General features: G+C 26.9%; 1 protein-coding gene across 1 annotated transcript in view; it reads left to right on the top strand.

The window, feature by feature from the left end:
* The first annotated feature begins 2943 nt into the window (after positions 1 to 2943).
* The window catches only part of LOC113384778 (protein singed), a 48577-nt gene continuing 42488 nt past the window's right edge, over positions 2944 to 9032 (top strand). The window contains exon 1 of the mRNA XM_026622534.1: positions 2944 to 3143. The gene's annotated coding sequence lies outside the window, so the exon portion shown is untranslated. The remainder of the gene's footprint in view (positions 3144 to 9032) is intronic.

The raw sequence follows: 9032 nt of genomic DNA, 5'->3' as shown, positions 1-9032 counted from the left end.
AAAAGTAGGTGTGCGTGTGCGCGTGTGTGTGTGCGTGTATGTGAAAAGGAAAGGAATAAGTCGATTATTTACATATATTGGTAAGTTCATGTAACTTCGCGCAAGGCAAAATACCAATACCAACTAGTTCAGATTTTCATATAAGATATTCAATATCTATAATTTTTTCCAGATAATCTAAAAACTGTCCATGCACCAAGATCAAGTACACAGCAGTCACCTACAGTAACCACAGTTACTACACACTACAATGTGCACTGTCCGAATTACAGGCCAGGACCTAATAATCTGCCGAGACTAAGATCTGCAGGAGATTCTCCATTCCCCGAAAAAATGCCCATTTCAAAGTAGGTGCAATAATACTTAGATTTCTTGGCGAAAGCAGATTCAGGCGGTCTGCACATAAAACCTAACCTACAAAAGGCACAAACGTCTAATAACAATTTTATCATGAGTGCATCTTTCTGATGTGTCATTGATAACACATGTGTGAAGTTGTTAGGTTTTACATATAAAACAACTTTTCTGCATTTTGTTACTTCAATTTTATACGAAGATAAACTCGTAACATAGTCTTGCCATAACATTTCTATTTTATCTCAAAATTGCTCCCCAAGTCGCTTATTTTCACATATCGAGAACTTGCCCGAAGGCAAAATGCTACTTACGCCTAGTTATTAAATTTATATCTATTTTTCGTTTACCCAATATAATTTTTTTCAGATACGATTACTTTCATCAACCACAATGGTTGCCCCAAGACAGAAAAAGGAGCCGATAAAACATATCTATAAATATTTTGTGGGTGTCATAATTTTGTATTTTCAGTTTTTTGCAAACATTTGAATTTAAATAATTTAAAAAAAAAACGCACAACCTGAAAAGAACTCTTGAGGAATCTTTTATAACGAATAATTTGTAAAATAGGTTTTTGAATTTGACATATTGAAAAAGCAAATAAAATTTAGAATAAATCTGATGAAAATAATAATCAATTTTTGTTTTAATGAACAAAAATTTATTTTGGTTTGGGCGAAAATGAAGTAGCAATTAAGATATCATATTTTGTGGTACAAATTTTTTTTTGGACAAATTAAATAATTTTTTTCACTTATAATTAGATTTCCTAAAGAAGTTTTATATTGCTAAAAAATCCGATATGCTAATTTTATGTTACCTCAAGTTATTCTGGATCGACTGAGACCAAATTTGGTAGAAGTATGTATATATGTGCCAATTTTTGCCCTTTCATCGACGTTTTTTCAAAAATTGCTAAACTGATTTCAAACATTTAAGAGCCATTTGTTGAAAATCGATAAAGGACTGTATTGATTAATTTTGTGAAACGATCGGACAAGCAGTTTCTACATTTTAACTTTTTGTCGGGTACGTTACAGTAATCGTCCACTAAATTTAAAATCAAATTTTTTGCATATCTTTACGTTTGGTTTCTGAACAATTTGGCATTCCTTAGAAAAAATTGATGTATGTGTATGTATATGTGGATACAAATTTTGTCGACGATTTCGGGCGCACGGATATACCGATTTGAAAGATTCAAAAAACATTCGATTTCTATTGCTGGCCAGACGTGCTGATTAGTTTTTGGTAAAGATAGGTCCAGCCGTTTTGGAGATATGGAGCAAAAAGTGCAGAATATAGAAATTTAAAAAAAAGGCAGCTTTTGAAAGAACGTAGCATCCGATTAGAATTATTCATAAATCATTCGATTCGTATTTTTGGAGAAATGTGCTGATTAGTTTTTTGCGAAGGCAGGTTCAACGGTTTCGGAGATACGGAGCAAATGGTGCAAAAAAATGACAGTTTAAAGAGAAAGTTTAAAAACTTATTCGTTTCGTATTGACGGGAAAATGTACTGATTAGTTTTTTTTGTAAAGGCAGGCCCAGTCGTTTTGAGATAATGGAGCATCCCATGAGTTCGATATAAAAATCATTCAATTTCTAATGATGGAGAAATGTGCTGATTAGTTTTTTGCAAAGACATGTCCAGCTGTTTCGGAAATACGGAGCAAATAGTGCTGAAAATGACAGTTTTTAACAAATTGCAGCATCCAATGAAAATGGTTCAAAAAACATTTGATTAGTATTGACGGAAAAATGTGCTGATTAGTTTTTTACAAAGGCAAGTCTAACCGTTTCAGAGATACGGAGCAAAAAGAGTGAAAATTACCAGTTTTTGGGAAAATGGAGTATCCCATGAGAATGATAGAAAAATCATTGATGGAGAAATGTGCTAATTAGTTTTTTGCAAAGGCAGGTCCAGACGATTTGGAGATACGGAGCAAAAAATGTAAAAAATAACAGTTTTTAAGAAAATGAATTATTATCGGATTAGAATGATTAAAAAATATTTTGCTTATGTTGACAGTGTGAATGGTTAGTTTTTGGGAAGGATAAGAAAAAAATGTTTATTTCAAAATTTCTCAAAAAAAATTTTTGAAGTATCGAACATAATTTGGATAGTGATTGCAATTCTAACATATTAATTAAAAAATCCAAAGCTCACTTATGTACTTCAAATAAATAATTTTAACTTTGTTATTCAGTTTATATAATTCTTAGAAATATGAGATTATTATATTATATAAATTATTAAATATGAGGTCCTTCATTCTAACACGGCTTGTTTATTCAATTAAAATGCTCAATTATTATAGTTATAGTAATTTCATAAATTTTCATCTCGATTTCTGTGTAAAATGCTCAAGAGATGTGAATATAAATTTCAGAAACACTTCCTCGCATTGTCGGTAATTTATATTACATACCTCGAGTATCGATTTCCATTATCAAAATCGAAAATCGATACAACCCAATCGTCCATCCCCAAAAACTTTCTACCCCCGCCACTTTCCTCTTTCGAAGAAAGTCGGCATCGAATCGTCCCCGTTCGGCTATCTCCGGCTCCAGATCTCACCCGTCGTAATCGTCCCGGAATCAGTCGGAGTTTCTCGTCGCAGTACGCGTTTAGATTCCTGGGAGTGCGGATGGTTAGTGATCGAATAATTAGAAAAAAATTATTTTATTAAAATAATTAATAGATTATTGTAATTTTGATAAGTGCAGTTTTGTAGTGTTTGAATTTTTGTGCTTGGTTTGGAAGATAGAAAATCTACAGTAACGTAAGTTTTTATTTTATTTTAAATATTTATTGTTAAGGTTTATTTGCCGGCCGGCCGGCCCGATGATTTGTTGTCAGGGATGTCCTTGCGTTTTCTTACACATTCCACATAATTATTTGATAAATTATTTGAATATTTGAAAATAATTACATCATTATAGATAATGGTGATTTTCCTCTTATTTGGTATATATTTAAAAGTATTACAGAATTTTCTTATGATTCATATTGTTCCGGCTGACTGGGTTTATTCTAGTTTGATATGCATGGCTTCACGTTTCAATATAAATTTAATTTTAAGTGAATATATATGATTTTATTAAATTTTAATTTATTTATTATTAAAATTATCTTAATTTTAATCGTTATTAAAGTTATCTTAATTTTAATCGTTATTAAAATTAATTTTAGTTATGATTGATCATTAATAATAATGAACACTATTATGTTCTTAATGGTACGATTTCCGATTTAATAAATTTATTTCCAAAAATTATATAAAAAGGTATTAAAAGGTACGTTTGAGCATGTTTCCTTAGGTATTTCACTATTAAGTGTTATTTTTACATATTCCAAGAATATAATGCACAATATGTTCTTTTATAGTGAAAAAAGAAAAGTTTGAGTTTTTTGTGTTTTTCTTAATTTTGAAAACGTTTGCGTAAAAATTGTTTTGTTACAATTTTTGACCAATTCGAATTTGTACTTACGTCATTTGTTTTTGCCTTATTTTATTTTGTTTAACTCATTTTATTTTTTATACTTGTTTCATTTTGGACTAATGGAGTTTTTAACTGTTTATTTCATTTTTGACTTGCTTATTTTATTTTTGTCTTGATTATTTCATTTTTGACTTTGTTATCACAATTTGTTGACTTCATACATCCTTTTTTGACTTACTAATTTTATTTTTGACTAATCACAATTTTTTGACTCGTTACAAACTTTTTCGACTTATTTTAATTTTCACTCATGTCATTGACTTACTACAATTTTAAGTTATGCCATTTTTGGCTTACTACAATTTTTACTTATGCCATTTTTAGGTTACTAGAATTTTGACTTACTAGTTTTTTACCTATGCCATTTTTTACTTACTGGAATTTTTATCTATGCCATTTTTTGACTTGCTTATTTCATTTTTGATTTGCTTATTACAATTTTGACATTTTACAATTTTTTTGGCTTATTTCAATTTTTACTCATTTCGTTTTTGACTTACTAAAATTTTCACTTGTCATTTTCGACTTACTATAGTTTTCACCTGTGCCAGAAATTGAAATGGCATATTTTATGACTTCTGCCATTTTTGACTTACCAGAATTTTTCCTCGTGCCATTTCTGACTTCCTAGAATTTTGATTTATTTCATTTTTGACTTCTGCCATTTTTGACTAACTTACTTAAATTTTTACTATGCCATTTTAACTTATGTCATTATGCCATTTTTCACTTACTAAAATTTTTATCTATACCATTTTTCATTTACTAGATATTTTATCCATACCATTTTTCACTTTTATCTACGCCATTATTGACTTATGCCATTTTTTACTCATTAAAATTTTTACCCATGCCATTTTCACTTGCTATATTATTCATCCATGCCATTTTTCACTTGCTAGAATTTTTACCCATGCCATTTTTCACTTACTAGAATTGTCTTATGCCATTTTGACTTACCAGAATTTTTATCCATGCCATTTTTCACTTACTAGAATTTTTATCCATGCCATTTTTCACTTACTAGAATTTTTATCAATGCTATTTTTAACTCACCAGAGTTTTTCCTTATGCCATTTTTGAATCACCACAGTTTTTCCTTATGCCATTTTTGACTCACCAGAAATTTACCTTATACCATTTTTGACTAACTTATCAGAACTTTTCCTTGTTTCATTTTGGACTCGCCAGAATTTTTCCTTATTTCATTTTTGACTTACCAGAACTTTTCTTTATTTCATTTTTGACTCACCAGAAATTGACCTTATGCCATTTTGACTTACTAGAATTTTTACTTATGCCATTTTTGACTCGTCACACTTTTAGCTTACTATATAAGATAAAATAGCAATTTTGGCTTATTAATATTATTTCATATTTGCAAAATTGTTTCAGAAAAATTCTAAATAAACTAATTAGAAACCAATGATTCTAAAAAATAAATAAAATGAAGACTAATTGGATTTGGCTAATAAGTTATGTATATACAAATTTGTATAGCATCAAACAGTAATATTTTATCCATTTTTCATTCAATTTTATAAAATTTCGTCATAAAACAATTCTTCAATACAAATTATCAATAATTTGTTTTTTCTACCAAAACCAGTAGTCAAACAGTTGGGAACATGTTTTAGTGCTAATAAAATTTTATTATGCAATATTTTTGTGTAGGATTTTATTCGATAACATTTGTTCAGTTGTACTCTGTGTTTACTATTGTGATAGTAATAATCTCGAAAATATACACGGAAATACACGTCGAGGGATGCAAAGGGCTCTTTTTGGGGTATAAATCGATACACGTTGGAGGGCGTGTTGCGTCTGCCTGGAAAAAGATAAATACTTTTGTAAAATTATTACGGTTTCATAAATACTTTTTTCATGATTTACTTGCATATTATATTCAATAGAATATTGTTATAATTCATCTATATAATTTTTCCCTGTCAATATTTTATTACAAAGTTTTTTGTACAACTGACAGTTGTGCATTTTTAAATTTGATAAATGTTTCTGATTGGTGGACTAATTCAAAAATTAAATAAGTAAATTTGTAAAATAACAAAAATAATAATATAATAATAAAAATAATATAATCCACATAAATGTGGATATAGATGATTTTTTGCTATAAAGCTAAATTTGATTGATAACGAACAATTTTGTATATATTCAGTACATTTTGTATTTTTTTTTTTGAAATTTCATTTTACTTTGATTTTATTTTCTTTGACTTAATGTTTACTAATTAATAATATATTAAAATTTCCATTCTTAATTAAGTATTTCATATACTATGTAATATTTTGTATCAATTAATTTTTCCTGAAGTAAATTATTTATGTTCATGATTTTTATAGGATCTGTTTAAAAAAAAATCTAAATTGTTAATTATAATTTATTTAAAAATTGCAAGAATTCACTTTATACTCAAATATTAATTTTTGATTGAATAAATTATTATTATTGTTCTTTTGTGCTAAAATTGACTTCGACTTTACTCTTATACGTATATTCAGTACATTTTTCCTTTTCTTCGAAATTTTTTTTGAAATTTCATTTTACTTTGATTTTATTTTTATTGGCTTCCTGTTAACAAATTAATCATTTACATAATTTACAAAAATGTCTTTTCTAAATTAAATGATTTATATACTTTCATTAAATAAATTATTATTATTATTCTTTTGTACCAAAATTGACTTCAACTTTACTCTTAATTTTTTTCGAGTTTTTTGCAGAATTTTATCTGTAGGCACCACATGTTTGCAGTATATATTTTGCTTTTGCGACTAGATTTTTTTTTCGAGAGTTTTTTGGTAGATAGTTTTATCACAAAATAACAAATTCTTTAGAAAATAAAATAAACCCAGGCAGCATGCCTCGGAGGAACATCCGGCCACTTTTTTTGGGACTTTTGTTCATGATAAGTTGTGAATATTTTAAAACCAACTTGTATAGAAGAAATATAGATATATACATTTATATTAGCAAAATAATTATTAGATTTTTATATATAATAAATATAATCCCTGTAGTCTAATAATTATAGATTATAGAAATTTGTATTACCAGGATTTATACACAATTCTGGCAACCTGATGTCAAGCAGTAGTGACATTGGTTTTTATCTTTGAAATGTAGATAGCAATGTTTCCTAGTAAAAATAATCATTATTAGACAATGCTGTATCAACAAAAAAATCAAATGCAATAATAGATTTATCATATTGACTCAAGACAATTTCAAGACGACCATTTGGGTTGCCTTGTATTATATATATAAAATCATGCTTTTAAAAAAATCAACATAAGAACTCACATGACTCACCAATAAGTTGAGATTGCTCTTAAAACTTCAACAAAAAAATCCATTACTATAATTTGTTACAACTTTATAGTTATTTTATGTTCTTAATTCCGTTACGATTCGTTTTATATAATTTGAATGGATATAATTATCGATTCAAACGATTACCGATCGATCTAATCAATCTTTATCGATTATTTAGCTATGAATCATTTTGTTAACGATCATAAATCAATGTTGATTATAACTAATGTAATAACTAAAATTACTGTTTTATCGCTAATTACTTAAGTGGATGATATATGTTGTAACTGTAGATTTTTTGTTAACTTTAAAATAGTAATATAAATTTGAACTATTCTTCTATTTGTTGCTAATAAAATCCTCGTTTTATTCTATTCTTAATTTGATGAGTCAATGATTTTAAATCCACAAATTTTGATTTTGCAATATTTTTATATATTTATATTTACTTCAATATTTTGATTGAGAGGGGCACCTATTTTTCTAAAGGGTTAAATTTTACATTTTTCTAAATATTTTCTGCGTTTCGACGATGTTAGTTGTTCTCCTATTTAGGGCTTTTCTAAACAACCAAATATTTTTATAAATTTCTAAAATCATAAATTACATACTTATTTATAAGTTATTTCAAAATTGAATGAATTTAATTCTTTATTTTTGAGGTCTCAAACTTAAATATGTTTTGAAGTAAGCACTTTGACTTACAAAAAAGTCAATTATATTTTAACTAAAAACCACAATTTGTTATAATACTTTGAGTTAGATGTGCAATGAAGAATTAAAATTTGCTTATTAAAAATATCTTTCTATAATTAACAAATTATTTTTTTTATTTTATAACTTATTAGTAGTACAGGCACGCAAAATGTTTTATTATTGCGTGCGTTTCCTCATGTCTATGTGCATTTTTATGGGTTTATCTAATTATATTTACTTGATATCAGTTTTGTTGCATGTCGAGTTTAAAACAGTTATTGACAGAGAAATAAAATATTTTTAATATTACAACTCAATAAAATCATGAATTTATATAAAAATATTGCCAAGTCTAATCTGTCATCGTGAACGACTTTCATATTTTCTCGAATTAACTAAATAAATAATTATTTAATTTTTTGGATTAACACGTGGGCTTTATGTTGTAATGACTTTCTTTAAAAGATTAAACTTAAAATCTAAAATTTCAACAGAAGTTATATTTCAATCACAAATTGTTTTTGAAGTTGATACTTCGCGACTAGATTTTTTTTTATAAAACATTGTTATTAATGAAATGAAGTTAAATCCATTTAAATACACTATCAAGATCTAAGAATAAGTTGATAAAGTTTGTTATTATTTTTATAAAAGATTATTATTTACTTTCCTCTTGTTTTTATTTTTAATAAAAAATATCCACTTTGCTAATTTTGTTATTGTGATTGATTAATTTCTCCAATTTATTTATTAATTTTGTCAATATTGTAAAAGTATGTGTGTGCAGATATGTGATAGTGTTTAGTGATTTTTAACTTCAACTTTTTTCTCTGATTTTGATAAGGCCTTAAATAATAATATCGGCCTATAAAAATTGTTTCCATTATGAAAATTCGTGGAATATTCATGGAATGATGGGTTTCGAAAGAACTTCAAAACCGTATTGTCAGAATTTTAAAATTGATAAGTTTTAAGTTAATAAAGTAAATTAATTTTCAAATTAGTCATCATGTAATATTTGTATGTTAATTTTAGTAGAAATTTACGAAGTGTGATAAATATTTATCAGAATTATTATATATTTTTTCACTTCAGCGGTACCTAAATTATTTAGAACTGCAAAAAATCAGAACAAA

Source organism: Ctenocephalides felis, unplaced genomic scaffold (assembly GCF_003426905.1).
Source record: "Ctenocephalides felis isolate EL2017-DRISC unplaced genomic scaffold, ASM342690v1 CF-g0.4_SCAFFOLD_03571, whole genome shotgun sequence".
Taxonomy (NCBI): Eukaryota; Metazoa; Arthropoda; class Insecta; order Siphonaptera; family Pulicidae; genus Ctenocephalides; species Ctenocephalides felis.
The sequence above is the reverse complement of the archived record's forward strand: the minus strand, read 5'-3'. Positions and strand labels throughout refer to the sequence as shown.